The sequence below is a fragment of the Vulpes lagopus genome, chromosome 1 (assembly GCF_018345385.1).
Source record: "Vulpes lagopus strain Blue_001 chromosome 1, ASM1834538v1, whole genome shotgun sequence".
Taxonomy (NCBI): Eukaryota; Metazoa; Chordata; class Mammalia; order Carnivora; family Canidae; genus Vulpes; species Vulpes lagopus.
In genome coordinates, this window is record NC_054824.1 from 17,711,211 (window position 1) to 17,727,113 (window position 15,903).

Sequence of the window (15,903 nt, forward strand, 5' to 3'; positions counted from 1 at the left end):
GAAAGGATTGGTTTGGCATCTTCCTTTAAGGCACAGTGAGCTTGTGCACTAGGCAACCCTAATGAGGGTTGATCTCTTCAACAAATACTGAGAATGTATTTAAACAGACACAAAGAAGACAACACTTTATCTTTACTGTAAGAGTTCACAAGCTAGAACCACCTTTCTCGAAGAAATGTGTATTCCAAAATCAGGTGCTTGATGCAGAAGAGATCTGTGGTCAGGAATGTTTGAAAAATGCTGGGTTGTTTTGGTCTGTTCAGATTATTATAACAGACTGGGTGACTTACACAGCAAGAATTTATTCCTCAGTTCTGGAGGCTAGAAATCCAAGATTGAGGAGCCAGCAGATTCAGTGCTGGCGAGGGCCTTGCTTCCTGGTTCACAGCTGGCTGCCTGAACTGTGGCACAGTTCTGGCTGTGTCCTCACATGGCACAAAGAGTGAGATGGTCCTCAGGGGTTGTGGCACTAATCCCAGTCGTGGAGGCTCCATCCTCATGGAACGTAATTACTTCCCAAAGGCTCCACCAGCAAATACCATCACATTGCGTGTTAGGATTTCAACATATGCATTTTGGGAGGATACAAATATTCAGACCGTTGCATGGATTATAGATGTTCAACAGATTGCTTTTGGCAGGACTTAGAGCATTTAATACGCAGATGACATTGTGATTCCCTAAGAGGGAGAGAGACTATAGTATTTCCCAAACTGCCTAAAGGACTAAGGTTCCACTTAAACATATCTTTTTTTTTTTTTTTTTACAACATACTTTTTATTTCCATGGAATGAAATCAAACAGACTGAGACTACAGAGTACACACTAGAAATCAGCAAATGCCAGGAACAGAGTAGGAAAAAGACAAAGAAATGAGGCCTAAACACATATAACCCTTCACTGGGATCTGCTGACCACAGCCAGGACCAGGGCTGGATCACACAATGGGAATGGGTTCCAGGACAGTTGCAACAACAGTAGGGTGAGGGTGGGGAAGGGTTCCCACTGGGGTGCGGGTTTAGTACCAGGTAAATTGCTCTTGGTGTTTACATACAAAATCAGTTGGCTCTATTTCTTAGAAATACACACTGAAAGAAAGGAAGATTTGATCATTACTTTATGAACCTGTCGCTTTGCAATACCGACATCATCAGAATTAGGGACAATTCACTCAGATTCAAATCACAGAAACATATCTTAAGAAACATTTAAGACCTTATCGACTCTTCTCCCCGTTTCTCCAGCCATACTGATCCCCTGGCTGTTCTTGGACCATTCTGGGCTCTCTTTGCCTTGCTGTATCCCTGCCACTGCCTGTCTTCTGCAGCTAGTCACTGCTCTGACCACTCTGTGGTTCCTTACCAACCCTCTTGATCTCCCTTTCCTGCTTTCTTTACCTCTATAGTGATTATCACCTCATAAGATCCCATGTATTCACTTATTTATTGTACTTATTGTCTGTTTTTCTCCAGGAAAATATACACGCCCTGAGGACAGTAGTTTCAACTGTTTTGTTCAATGCTGACTTCCAAGAGTGTTTGGTACTGAGTAGATGACTGAGGTAAGAACTGGAGTAGAGAGACAACTGCGGTAAGAAATACTGTACGATAACTTTAAAATTCTAAGCAATTGAGGTGCCTGGGTGACTCATTCAGGTAAGCAACTACCTTCGACTCAGGTCATGATCCCAGGGTCCTAGGATGGAGCCCTGAGTTGAGCTTCCTGCTCAGCAGGGAGTCTGCTTCTTCCTCTCCTTCCCCCTGCTTTTTTGCTCTCTCTCTCTCTCTCTGTTGCTCTCTCTCTCTCTCTCTCAAGCAAATATTAAATAAAATCTTTAAAAAAAGTAAAATTCTAAACAATTATTCTGATGTGTATTTCACACTATCCCTCCTCCTCAGTTTTCGAGGATCTAAGCCTTCAATGTTAATAATCTGTTTATGGCTTAATATTAAAAAGGAAAATTACTATTTAATTCTAAAACTTGATTCATTCCAATTCTACTTGCTGATAATGAAAAGGATGGTTTTGAGAAAAGGAAGTAGATCTGGCTCTAAAGTTACTTTTCAAAGCACATGGGACACCAATTTTGATCTTGAGTTCATCTCACCACTGTCTCCCAATGCAAGTCAATACAGAAATATATCATTAAGTAGGGCTCTGTGACCAAAAAAAAAAAAAAAAAAAGGAACCTCTTCTTTCTTTTTCCCTATCCTGTGTTAAATGCTTGTTTACTGAATTGTCATCAAATGTACTTTGATTCAATTGTGCTCATTCATGCTTACATCCCTGTAGGTAAGGCTAGCTTGTTATAAAAACTAATGAAAATTGGGAGCATATGAGTGGCTCTGTCAGTTGAGCGTCTGACTCCTGATTTTGGCTCAGGTCATGATCTAAGGTTGTGAGTTTGAGCCCTGAGTTGGGCTCTGTGCTGGGTGTGGAGCCTGCTTAAGATTCTCTCTCTTCTTCTGTCCTTCCCTCCTTCCCTCTCTCCCTCTCTAAACAAAAAGCAAAAAAACAAAAACAAAAACAAAACAAAACAAAAAACCTAACAAAAATAAGGAAGAAAACGGTACAGTTCCTTTCAGTTTCATCTGCCTTTAAAAAATAAACTTATGAAAATCTATGTTTAACTTTTCTGACGTTTAATTTTTCAGAAGTGTTGAATTTGAAATCCAACTAGAGACTAGAATAAAGCTTTAATAAATGCCTGAATTATGGAAGTTCTCAAACATACCCAAAAGTAGAGGGAATAATACAATAAATCCTATATATCTTCTAGCTTCAACATCTCTCAACATTATATTGCTCTTGGACTAGATTTAAATATATGAAAAATGAGTCTTCATTACCAAAAGGAGTCATTTTCTTCAGTACTAAATCCAGGCTAAGACTTGGTAGATTTTAAAATATATCTTGATTTCACTCCAAACTATCATATAATTAGTGAAAAATGTTAATAACTGAAATTGTCTGGAGGGCAAAGGTCCAGAGGTGAGGAGGGGGAGTTTCCCCACAGCATGGCTGAAAACAGTGGTAAGAGGGGAAGAAGAAAGATTTTTCCTTTTGTTTCTTAGTGCATGCCCCTAACACACTCATCCTATTTAATAAAATAATAGTTACTATTACTATTAGTCACATTTATTGTGTGTCTTCTCTGTTCTGAGCAATTTGCTATCTCTGTCACAGATATTTCTTCATTCAGTTTTCACCAATCCTACAAGCTAGTTCAGTTTTCAGATGAGGACCTTGAAGCTCAGAATGGTTTCTAAAATTGCACAGAATTTGGAGAACAGGGCTGGGATTCAAATCCAGGTCTGCCTAACTCTCAGCCCTATCCTACCACCCTCCACCTCCACCCCCAAGGTTTGTGTCTCTCAGCCTGTCTCTGTGATTCTTCTGTGAGATTCCTGGCAAGTCTCTTTACCTTCATGTAGCAGATGCTGTCATTGCCCCGCCAGTCTCCCTGGTGTATAATATTTCCATGCATACTAGCTACACTTCTGATTGTCAGAACCTGCATCAATACCTGAGAGCCTTACTCTCACCTCTGGAGCCAGTTCCATCCCAGCACAGGCTAGGCCAGACGTTCCAGAGAATTACCAGTCCCCACTCAAGTAGTGATTACTGAGACCTGAATATCCAGGTCTCTCATCCTTGGGCAGGAGAACTCTGAAGTGCTTGCTGTGTACCAGCTTCAGAGTTCCTCAGCAGTATTAATTCTACTTGCACACAATGGAAAGAAACTTCCTTGAGAAGCACCGTTTACTGATTTTCTTCCCTTCCTGTCTCATTTTCCCATCTCCCAAATTAGCTTTTTGCACTCAAATCCTGTCAGGTTCTGCTTCTAAAGGAGCTGAGACTCTTTCTATGCCTCAGTTCCTTAACTATAGAAAGTGCAGGTGTTATATGAGATGAATTAAAGAATTCTGTAGTTCTATTGCTTGATAATAAATGCAACCCAGACATCAAATATGGCCTTCTTGTCTCTTATGAGCTGGATCAAATAAGCTCAATACCATCGGCCCTAAGTCAAGGCCACGGGAATCCAAAGACTTCTCAAGAGTTCTGAGAATTCCTGAAGGACTTAGTGCAGTCTTCACAATGCAAATAACTACAAGCAGAACTACTCTTATCACAATTCTCACCACGTGTTTGGAGGCCCTCTCTGCTGAGGAGTTTCACTGACGTTTCCCATCACTTGATCTCAGGTCTTCTCCTTCTCTTTCTTCATCCTCTTGGGCTCTTCACTTGTCTCTCTCCTTGTTACTCTGAGGAGCAGTAACATCCCATCTCGTCCCTGTAATCCAGGTTCTCCCATCTGGAATGTTTTGGACATCTGTCATGTAAGCCTTCATGCCATTGCTTCTATGAAGTGACCTCATCAATTCCTTCTCCCACACAATGACATATTTCTGTTTAGGGGGAATTCTGGTGGTAATAGTTCAGAGAATCATCCCTTTCCTCCACCCCCTTCTCATGTTGAGTTAGATATAGCTCTTTTCTTTCTCTTCCTCTAGTGGGCACTGCTGTTAGACCTACCAAAACAAGAATCCTCAATTAGTTTTTACTTTTGTTACTCGTGCTCTCTTCTTGCTCTCTCCATCTAGCTGATACATTTAGCCCTCTTTTCCAGCCAGTCCTTAATGCTGGTCCATGCCTCACTGCAATCATGTCATACCTTTCCTAAAGTTGCAGATGGCATCTCTTTGTCCCACCAATAATGTTCACACATGATGGTCTTTCAAAGAAGCCTTCCTATATTGAGAAAAATAAGTGCACACACTAATTCCTTGTGACTTCCCTAGGCTGGCTATGCTACCACTTCCCTACAGTCTCCAATAAAACCTCAGTTATGCTCTGAAAAGTGTTTCTTAGCTGTCAAATTCATGTTACCTGAATTTGTCGGTCTTCATCCACCAAGATGCAGGCACCAAGATGGGATAAGGTGTATTAGACTTATTGGTGGCAGTATCAGTGAAAGATAAAGAGGAGGAAAGAGGAAGTAGCAAGAGCCTTCAGACTATGATGGAGGTCTCACTAGAGTGCAAGCAGAGTAAGGAGGAAGGACGACTGGGATGAAGAATTTCAGACTGTAGCACAGTTGTCAGAAAGTTTGGGTCAGTCTGATGAGGAGTCCTGGAGCCAAAGCTCCAGAGGAGTCCCACGTCTTGCAGGAATGGGCAACACTAGTGCCCTAGCCATTCTCTGTCATTGGCTGAGCGCAGGCCAAGGGGACTGTGGCCTCAGTGAATGCAGTGATGGATTCTTAGAGCAGCAGGTTGGCAGTGAGGTGGAATTCCTGCAGAATAGCTGGGTGATCTATCTACCTATGATTTTATTTATTTATTTGAGAGAAAGCACGCGTGCACATGCAGGAGGGGCGGAGGCAGAGGGAAAAGCAGATTCCTTGCTAAGCAGGGATTCCCACCAGGCTAAATCCCAGCACCCTGGGATCATGACCTGAGCCGAAGGCAGACACTTAACCAACTGAGCCCAGGTGCCCCTGGATGGTGCATTTTAATGGCCATCACGTTGCTATTTGACACTTTCCTTTCTGTTGGTATACTTTTCTTTTTTTATTACTTTGCCCTTTATCTATATAAGTTATGTATCTAGTACTAGCAGAAAATCTTTAGAAGGTGAATATTGCATGAAATAATTATGTGTAATAAAGAATTAAAATTATTTCACATGGTAATTTTGAGAATAATTATTTTCTCTTAGTGATTTGTATTGTAAAATGGATTTTAACTTATGACTTCCAAGAAGATCAACAAATTTCAACAAAATTCCTTTCAACTCAAATATATGTTTATCCATTATCTTTTTAAAAAATAGAATACTCAGATTTTATAACTTCTCAATGTTCTTTTAAAGGTTATCGAAGTGATGCCTTTTGGAAGGGCCAATTATAATTATTTTAAAAATACATTTAAAAGTAGTTTTTTTCATTTTTATGAAAAATGAATGGTTACCAAAGAGACAATAGGTGACAAAGCTTACTATTGACAGGGTAAAAACCACTTCACTTGTCAAAAAACTCGTGCTGAATAAAACCTCATTGTTGACAATGATAATGAACATTGTTAGTTATATTTCTTAATGGAAAAATTTCAAATCAGCTGTCTATTATTCTAAACTTTCTAAAAGGAAATAAGATAAAAGAACACTCAGAAAAATACAAACTTGGTGTCATTAGTGATTGACATACACTGACATTAACTTTGTATCAGGGACTATGTTAAGTGTTTTAGATGAATGGTTTATTTAATCCTCATAATACTTCATTCTTATACACAATATACAGATAAGGAAACTGAGGTTGATGAGGTTAACTAACCAACCGCCTAATGTCCCTCCATCATGGTGGCACTACAAAGAGAACTTGTAATTATCACAGGATTTATTTATCTACTGCACTATCTTGCATTTCGAGTTAAGCTCCTGCTCAATTGGGCTTGCAGTGTATGAGCTCTAAGGCCTCTTTCTCCTTCTGTAAAGAAAGAATTTTAAAACTCTTAGTCATATATGAAACATTTTCATGAATTTTGTCATATTCTCAAAATACTTAATATTTTAATTGACTCATTTAAGAAAAAACAGCTTCATCCACAGAAGTAATGTCCATGAGACTGATGTGCTAGTTCTATTTTCCAGTTCATGATGAATTAAATAGACATAATAGTTATCTTTTCCTAAAACTGAATCATGTGCCAATACTGGTCCAGATGTGAGTGTTGGAGACATACCAGACTAAGACGTAAACTTAAAGCAAGCTGAATGGCTGTTCTCTATCTACTGTCACTGGTCTTGGCTTAATGGCTTAATGGATATTAAGTTGGATATTATCACTGCAATGCTTATTTGGTGTTTGTGTGTGTGTGTGCACGTGTGTGAGTGTGTGCTTGCTGTGGGGAGCAGGAAATAGTGCGATGGCATAAGGGAGAGGAAGGGAAAGGCCAAAAGATCATGTCTTCAGTAAGGCTTACAAAAAGGGTAAAAGCATTCAGCCAATTAGTTCCTATGGACTCATCCACAGATTTCACCACAGACATTCCAAGGTGGAGGCAGCCAAAGCTGGGTGCTGGAGATAATTGTGGGGCACAGAGATACTTGGAGAATAGACACCAGTAATGCAGATAGCCAGCTGTGTAGAGTGGTTGTGGTCTCTTTCCACAGAGAACCTCACTGATCACTCTTTGGTCCAGACCTATACCTTGAATATGACTGGTAGATACTGGACCCAAATAATATAACAAAAGACTGTTGAGCCGAGATGCTTGTTTGTTTGTTTCCTTCAAGATTTTATTTATTCATGAGAGACACAGAAAAGTAGAGACATAGGCAGAGGGAGAAGCAGGCTTCCCGCAGGGAGCCCAATGTGGGACTTGATCCCATGACCCCAGGATCACCACCTGAGCCAAAGGCAGATGCTCAACCACTGAGCCACCCAGGTGCCCTAGAAGCTTGTTTCTAAAGATACTCAAGATGTAAGCAGGCCCAGGCTCAGATATATTTATCACTGCCCCATTAGCAAAATAAAGAGAATAATTTTAATAAAAGGTTAACTCAACATTAAATTAGGGAACTTTCCAAACAGAAAATAACAGAAGTATAAGATAATAAACTTCCATGTATCATCCCCCAGTTTCAAAAATTAGCAGTAATTTTTTCATCTATTACTCCTTCCATTTGGGGGGACAGGATTTTAAAATTCTTCAGTATGCACCTCTGATGAAAATTTTGTTTTATTTTATTTTTTTACGTTTTTTTTTTTAAAGATTTTATTTATTCATAGAGACAGAGAGAGGGGCAGAGACACAGGCAGAGGGAGAAACAGGCTCCATACAGGAAGCCCGACGTGGGACTCAATTCCGGGTCTCCAGGATCACACCCCAGGCTGCAGGCGGCGCTAAACCGCTGCACCACCAGGGCTGCCTGAAAATTTTGTTTTATATATAACTGTCATATCATTATCACATCTAAGAAAATTAACAATAATCCATTTATAGTATCTAATACTTAGTCTATAATCTGATTTTCCTGATTGTCTCAAGGGTTCTTTTCACAGGTGGTTTGGTCAAAACCGGATACAAAGTCCACACACTGCATTTCATGATTATGGTTCTTTTTTTTTAAGCTTTATTTATTTATCTGAGAGAGAGAGAGAGAGAGAGAGAGAGAGAGAGAATGTAGGGGGAGGGAGAGGGGGGAGAGAGAGAGAACACCCAAGAACTCGCCCCTGAGTGTGGACCCTGACTTGGGGCTCTGTCACACAACCCTGGGATCATGACCCCAGCTGAATTCAAGAGTTGGATACCCAAATGATTGAGCCACCCAGGTTCCCCATGATCATGATTCTTGACTCTCTTTTATTCTTTAATCAGGCCTCTATTTTTTCATGCCATTGATTTGGTAGAGAAACCAGGTCATTTTGTTTTCTTAATTGAATGTTTGATATTCTGGACTTGACTGATTGCTTTCTTGAAGTGGTTTGGTTTTCAAATTCCATCCTTGGTCTCTGTACTTCCTATTAGTTCTAGAGGCTTGATTAGATTCAGATTCTATCTCAGGCAAGAAGACCTGATAGTGGTCCAGGGTACTTCTAAGTTTGTCATATCATGCTGCATGTAAGGTCTGGTTGTTGGGATTTTAGGTTTTAGGGTTTTTTTTTTTTTATTCCTTTCTTATCTCAGTTGCTCTGTCTCTGGTAAGATTAAAAATCATTCTACATTATTATTTTTGCCCAGCCAAATGGTAAAAAAAAAAAAAAAAAAAAAAAAAGCCAAAATTTACAGAGACAAAATGACGAGGCAAAATAGCTGGTTCTGAGTCTCTTGGACAATCTGTCTTTGAAGAAAGCTTCTCATGCTTCATATACAAAGGGATTGACTGGATAGGGGGAAAACACGTAAGATACAAACACTTAGGGATTACTAAATGCGTAAGATTACAAAAGCACATCACTAATTAGTGTATTTGGAAACGGCACCATTCAAAGGATGAAAAGAGCTGAAATTTAATGAGTCATTTGCTAATTATTTAGCTTATGGATTTCCAATGCTATTTGCTTCTAGCCTTTTTCCTCTTCCTTTGGGAATCTCTGGTGGTATTTTACTGCTTTTTAACACCTCCAGAAACTACTGTATGCTGGTAACTGACCATAAATTGTACAGTTGGAGGGATATATAAGAGATTATGACTCAGGATCCACGCTGTGTTACTGACTGAGATAAACCATGAGCGGTGTGCACCAGGGTTGAAGATTTTCAGAGCCACGGGTAGTTAGAATTCCGCTGACGTCCTGACGTGCTACCCATGGCTTGGTAAAGAAACAGAGACATAAATCATGAAGATCAATGTGCCTCCTGAAGAAAAAGACAGTGTTTCATCATGCTTTTCAGGTGCTAGATATATTCTGCTATGGGTCCAGCCCAGGGGCTTGCAGCCGTGACTGTACTTGGGGAGCTTTGTAAACACTGATGCACAGACTCTACCCCAGAATTGAGTTTGGTTCTCCAAGGCTGGGACCCAGGTGCCAGGCTTTTGAAAAAGTTCTTCAGGTGATTCGAATATGCAGTCTTTCCAATCTAGCCAGCAAATAAGTGGTGCCACTTATAGATCTTACTCTGTGCAAAGGACTGTGCTGAATATCTCTTGCACATAAAGAAACTGATCCTTGGAGGGATGTTATACAATCGATGTCTTGCTACAAAGCAGAGTTTCACATCCAGTCTGTCTGGCTTCTGAGCTAGGGGCTTTTGAACTTTTTTTGAACATAATCCAAAGTAAGATAAATGTTTTCATTTACATCGGAACTAAGAACATATAATGAAACACAAGTTTAACAAACAATACTTAATCTTATTAAGTATGATGCACATGGATATTATTTTATTTAATTAAAATGTTCTCAAAATACATTAAAATCATTTCATGACTTGGAGCTAGAAACACTCTTCTAAACCATAACAGTACAGATTTCCTTTCTGTTCCAAATACATGGTAAAATCTTCCCTCCATCAATGCCTTCTGATTTTGTTTGTTTTCTCATGTGGAAAGCCCATTTTTTTCTTTGCATTTTTTAAAGACCATCAAGGTGGTTCCTGGCTAAAAAGTACTTCACAGACTACTCCAGTTTTATGATGTCTCTTATGATGCCTATAGTTAACACACAGCTCATCACACATTTTTAAATACTAAATTATATGATATATTGTGATTCTCTGTAATCGTCTTACAGTATCTTAGATGGTTAATGTCTTCATGGCTAAATTTAACCTCTCTGAGGATAGTGGCCTTGTTGTACGCTTTTGTTTCTGTATTTTTTTGAAATGTCTAGTACAGGGCTGGGCACATCACAGATGCGAAAAACAACCACACAACCCTACACAAGTCAATCTCTAAGCTTTCATTTCTTCCATGAAATAAAGGGGGCTGTTTTAGGTTAATTCTAAAGTCTCTTCCAGGGTGTTAAGTCTATTTTTCTATGATACATACAAACTTCTATGAAACAGAGAAATGAAGGAAGAAAATAGGAAGCGTTTTTATGAGCAACTACAAGAAAAGTTCTTGTGTGGGAAGAAAAAAGCCTGAAACTGGCATTTTTGGTAGGCAAAATATAAACTCCTCTGTGCTATGTCTGAAAAGATAAAGAAGAACTTATTGGAGTTCAAAAATGAAGTTGGGCCCTGTGTCACTTGGATATTGAAATGTGATTATTCATAGGCCTCATTTCTTTCTCCAGTTGAATGAACATCCTGTATGGGTGGCAAGACATTTCCATGGGCTCTAATCAAGTTGAATTGATTATATAATACAAAGCTTAATAAGGAATGTGGAGTTGGGGGCATGGGGAAGCAGAGGTATTATGATTTAGGAAAAAAAAAAAGATTGAATACAATCACATTTCAGATACTGCTTGTTTGCAGGTGGTGGTTAAATATCACTGGGCACCTTTCCAGGGTTTCTGAGGCCAAAGGATGTGGCTAACTGCAACCCGAAGACCACCGGCATTCTTCTGGTCCTGAGGCTATTGGCTGAGAAGCCAGAAAAGTAGTCAGTACCTTTGGTGCTGTGTGTGTTAGTGTGTGTGTGTGTGTGTGTGTGTGTGTGTGTGTGTGTGTGTGTGTGTGTGTGTGTGGGTGTGTGTGGTGGAGAATGGGAGGCTGTTGGGAGTGGGTCACCCATGGTCTTTTGTTTTCTCTTTGTTAGCAAAACTAATTTTCCTTTGGGGAACCTTCCCTTCCATTCAGTTCATGTGGTTTAGGTGTACAGGGTTGGGGGCACTAAAGCTATCTCCCTTGATCTTTTTCAGACATAGTCAAGTGACCCCAACCTGCAGTGCATATTTTTTTTTTAAGATTTTATTTATTTATTCATGAGACAGAGAGAGAGAGAGAGAGAGAGAGAGAGAGAGAGAGAGGCAGGGACACAGGCAGAGGGAGAAGCAGACTCCATGCAGGTAGCCTGACTTGGGACTTGATCCTGGGTCTCCAGGATCAGGCCCTGGGCAGAAGGTGGCACTAAACTGCCGAGCCACACGGGCTGCCCTGCAGTGCATATTTAAACCCATGGTTATAATGCTCAGTTCAGAGATGGGAGTAGGATCCAAGTTAGTCCAACAGGACTCATTCCTTGGCCTGCTCTCTTGCTAATGGGATCAGTTGCTAAGGAGGTTGGAGGAGAAAGTAAATCTGGGGTTGTCAGTCTAGGCCCTGATTGGAGAAAACAAAACCCGTACAATGAAAGCACAGCACAATATGGAGAGAAACAGAGTCCTAACATTCTTTGAGCATCTGGAGGAAAAAAAGATTAAAAAAAAAAAAGTCTTCTTCTCTTCCTCCTCCTCCTTCTCCTTTCTTTCTTTCCCTCACTTCTTTCTTTCTTTCTTTCTTTCTTTCTTTCTTTCTTTCTTTCTTTCTTTCTTTCTTTCTTTTCTTTCTCCTTCCTTCCTTCCTTCCTTTTTCTTTTCCTTCCTTCCTTCCTTCCTTCCTTCCTTCCTTCCTTCCTTCCTTCCTTCCTTCCTTCCTTCTCCCCAGATCCACTTTCTCCATTGTAGGTTTTCTTAAGTCACTTTGAGTTGGGTACCTATGACCTCCAATTATCCTGACTATAAAGGACTTTGTCATAATAGGAAGATATCTTCCCTCTAGTTCACTGCCATCCTCCTCTCTCATCTTGATGTTTGCTCCAGGAAGGACCATGTCTCCTACTTTTATAGAGCCAAGGCTTATTTCTCCTCCACGTTGTAAGAGAAGTTGCTCCAACCTTTTGCTCCGTGGCCTCTTCCTCCAGGAATCAGCACGAGCTTGTTATACAGCTGCAGACGGCAGGACTGAGGTCTAGTCTCAGGCTACTGTGCCAGTAGCTTTGGTGTCATTTTGAAACCACCACTGTCTCTGGACCCCCCCCCCCCCCGGGCGTTCTTTGTAGCCCAGGCTGGATCTCAGCCCTGAGTTGTGGGCCCATTTCCACCTCAGCCAGAGGACACAGCGCGGGGTACACATGACAGCCCATCCTGAAGCCCCGCAATACAGAGGTAAGAGTTGGAGCCACGAGGCAGGAGAACCAGCCCCCCGCCCCCGCTGCCCACACCCACTGTCACTGCGGTGCGTTCCTAACAGGCTGAGTTGAGGGCTGCTGAGGCGTCTCTGGGGCATCCCCACACCATTCTTCACTGTGGGCTCCGCAGGGATCACTATCCCTTGCCACTGGAAAGCACCATTTCCCAGCGTCCTTTAGATCTTAAGACCGGTAACTTTTCCCGGAGGGCCTTCCTGAGTTTATTTCGGGGGCATCTTTCCAGCCAATCTCACTCGATCCAAGTCAGAGCCAACAGCTCAAGAAGCCCGGCTGGAGGTCACCTGGCCATCACCTGGTTGGAGGGGGCCGGGGCGCGGGGTAGGGCAGGACGTTCCCAGGTGACACTGCAGGATCAGCCCGGGGGCCCCCACCGGCCTTCAGTTATTTCAGGCTCCTGCGCTCCTGCGGCCGGGGGGGGGGGGGGGGACCCTCATCAGTGCGTGGGAGGCCGAGGAAGGAGCTGCGGGACGCGCGCGAGCGAGGAGATGCGAGTGCACTGGGCGGGCGCCAGCCGCGGGGGCGGGGGGGTGGGGGGGGCGGGGACGGGACCCCGAAAGGGTGACGGCGGCCCGGAGCCCGGGCGGAGCTCCCGGGGCAGTCCCCGCGCGCAAGCCGGGCCCCCGCACTTGCCCCTCCTCTGCCCTGGCGGGGGGCAGCCCGGCCGGCGGCGCCCCGGGATCGCGCGGTCTCCGCCCGCCCCCGCCCCCGCCCCCGCCCCCGCCCCCTCCGTCTCGGTCTCCGCCGGCCCCCGCCCCCTCCCCCCTCCCCCCGCCCCTCGCGTCCTAAAACGCGGCGGGCGCCTTTAAGAGGGAGCCGCGGTTGCCCCGGGGGCGGGCACCCCTCGGCAGCTCGGGAGGCGGCGGCGCTCGCCCGCGATGCTGCTCACTCGGCTCCGGCTCCGGCTCCGGCTGCAGCTCCCGCCGCCTGCATCGCCGCCGCCTCTGCCTCGAGGCGTCGTTTTCTGCAGCGGAGAGAAGTGCTATGTCCGGAAAGTTCCGGGAGGGACTGCGTGGGGCCATGCGCCCTGGGCTCCCGAGCCGGCGCCCGCGCGCAGCCCTTTGTATGAGGTGAGCCCGGGGTGCTCGGCCCCCCCCCCCCCCCCGACAGGTAGCCGCGGCGCCGCGGAGGCCGGGCTGCAGGCGGAGCGGGCGGGCACCGAGCGGGAGCCGCCGACGGCCCAGGGGCGCGGGAGGAGCTCGGGCGGTTCTCGGCGGTTCTGGGCCCGCGGGGTGGGGGCGGGGAGCGCCCGGCCGGGACTCGGTTTCCCCGCGGGGCCGCCCGCCCGGCTCCGCGGCGCCCCCTGCCGCCGGCGCCCGCCCGCTGCAGCAGCTGGGCCTTCTAGGAAACCCGGCGGCGGCGGCGCGGCCCCGACGCCCGCTTTCTCCTGCCGCCGCCGAGTGCCGGGAGTGAGAGGAGGGGGACGGAATCCTCTGGAACTTGTGCACGGCGGCCCGTCCGCCTGCGGGGGCGCGCCCCTCTGCCCGGGTCGGAGGCCCCCTGCGAGCCCCGCGCCGTGAGAGCTGCGCCCCGACTCGCGGCCGGGCTGGCGGCGCTGCGGGTCCGCCTGCCAGCCCTGCTCGGTGTCAGCATCGCGCTGATCTCTATTTCATTTTATTTATTTTATTTTTGTTGGAGTTCGGTTTGCCGACATCTAGCATAACACCCAGTGCTCATCCCGTCAGGGGCCCCCCGCCCCCAGGGCCCCCCACCCAGTCACCCCCACCCCCACCCACCTCCCTTCCACTACCCCCTGTTCATTTCCCAGAGTTAGGAGTCTCTCATGGTTTGTCGCCCTCCCTGATGCTTTCACTCATGTTCTCTCCTTTCCCTTTATTCCCTTTCACTAATTCTTATATTCCCCAAATGCATGAGACCATATAATGTTTGTCCTTCTCCCATTGACTTACTTCACTCAGCATAATACCCTCCAGGTCCATCCCCACTGGAGCAAATGGTGGGTATTTGTCGTTTCTAATGGCTGAGTAATATTCCATCGTATACACAGACCACAGCTGCTTCTTCTTCTTTTTTTATTATTTATTTATTTATTTATTTATTTATTTATTTATTTATTTATTTATTTATGATAGAGAGAGAGAGAGGCAGAGACACAGGCAGAGGGAGAAGCAAGCTCCATGCAGGGAGCCAGACATGTGGGACTCGATCCTGGTTCTTCAGGATCGCGCCCTGGGCCAAAGGCAGGTGCTAAACCGCTGAGCCACCCAGGGATCCCCGACCACATCTCCTTTATCCATCATCTTTCGATGGACACCGAGGCTCCTTCCACAGTTTGGCTATTGTGGACATTGCTGCTATAAACATTGGGGTGCAGGTGTCTCTGTCTTTCACTGCATCTGCATCTTTAGGGGTAAATCCCCAGCAGTGCAATTGCTGGGTCGTAGAGCAAATCTATTTTTAACTCTTTGAGGAACCTCCACACAGTTTTCCAGAGTGGCTGCACCAGTTCACATTCCCACCAACAGTGCAAGAGGGTTCCCCTTTCTCCACATCCTCACCAACATTGGTTGTTTCCTGTCTTGTTAATTTGATTTTTAAGTCCTCTCTCTTCCCCACCGCCTTATGGGAAACATTCTGATTTTTTTTTTAATATCATTGAGGTTCAGGATGCCATAAACAAACACACACACAAAGACCGCCCCCCTTTCCCTCCAACAATAAATGTTTATGATATGTCCCCTGGGGCTGACCCCAAATTGCAAAGTGATCCTTTCGTCTCTGATGAGATATTTGGACTAGGTCTGGACACTGGAGGGATGCAAGAAGCACCCCTGAGTAGGTATGCAAGAAGCACCCCTGAGTAGGTATGCAGGTTTTTTTTTTTTTTTTTTTTTTTTTTTTTTTCTGGTGAGGTTTTGACTATGCCATTTTAAGATAGGATTTTCTCTTTATTTGTTTATTGGTGAATATGGTTTTCATTATGTCTTAGATTAAAAGGCTCCAGCTAATTTTAAGGGCAGTATTTCTAAGAATCATAAAAAGCCCCTGATGTTTCTTGCATCATCTGACATTACTTCACACACACCCTTGGAGGAGGTATGTAATACGTGTAATTATTTGATGAAACCTAATCTGTGAGTACCTTTATTACACAAATGGGTAAGTTTTCTTTTTTCATGTGTCCTGTGGGTGAAGGAAGCCCATTTTCTCACACCCCCAGGTCTCTACCACACCTGTCTAGTCCTGTTTCTGTTCTCTCTACTCACATTGAGTACATCCAGTGTCAGCTGCAAATCAAAGATGATGATAAAAGTCCCTGTATTTTGTGAAGTATTGCATAGCCAGAGTTTTAGTGACATA

The 15,903-nt window shown here is 44.3% G+C and overlaps 1 protein-coding gene across 2 annotated transcripts in view; it reads left to right on the forward strand.

Annotated features, from left to right (window-relative positions):
• Positions 1-13,433: 13,433 nt before the first annotated feature.
• GPR63 (G protein-coupled receptor 63) overlaps positions 13,434-15,903 on the forward strand; it is a 49,674-nt gene continuing 47,204 nt past the window's right edge. For both annotated transcript variants that reach the window (XM_041744877.1, XM_041744957.1), the window contains exon 1: positions 13,434-13,652. The gene's annotated coding sequence lies outside the window, so the exon portion shown is untranslated. The remainder of the gene's footprint in view (positions 13,653-15,903) is intronic.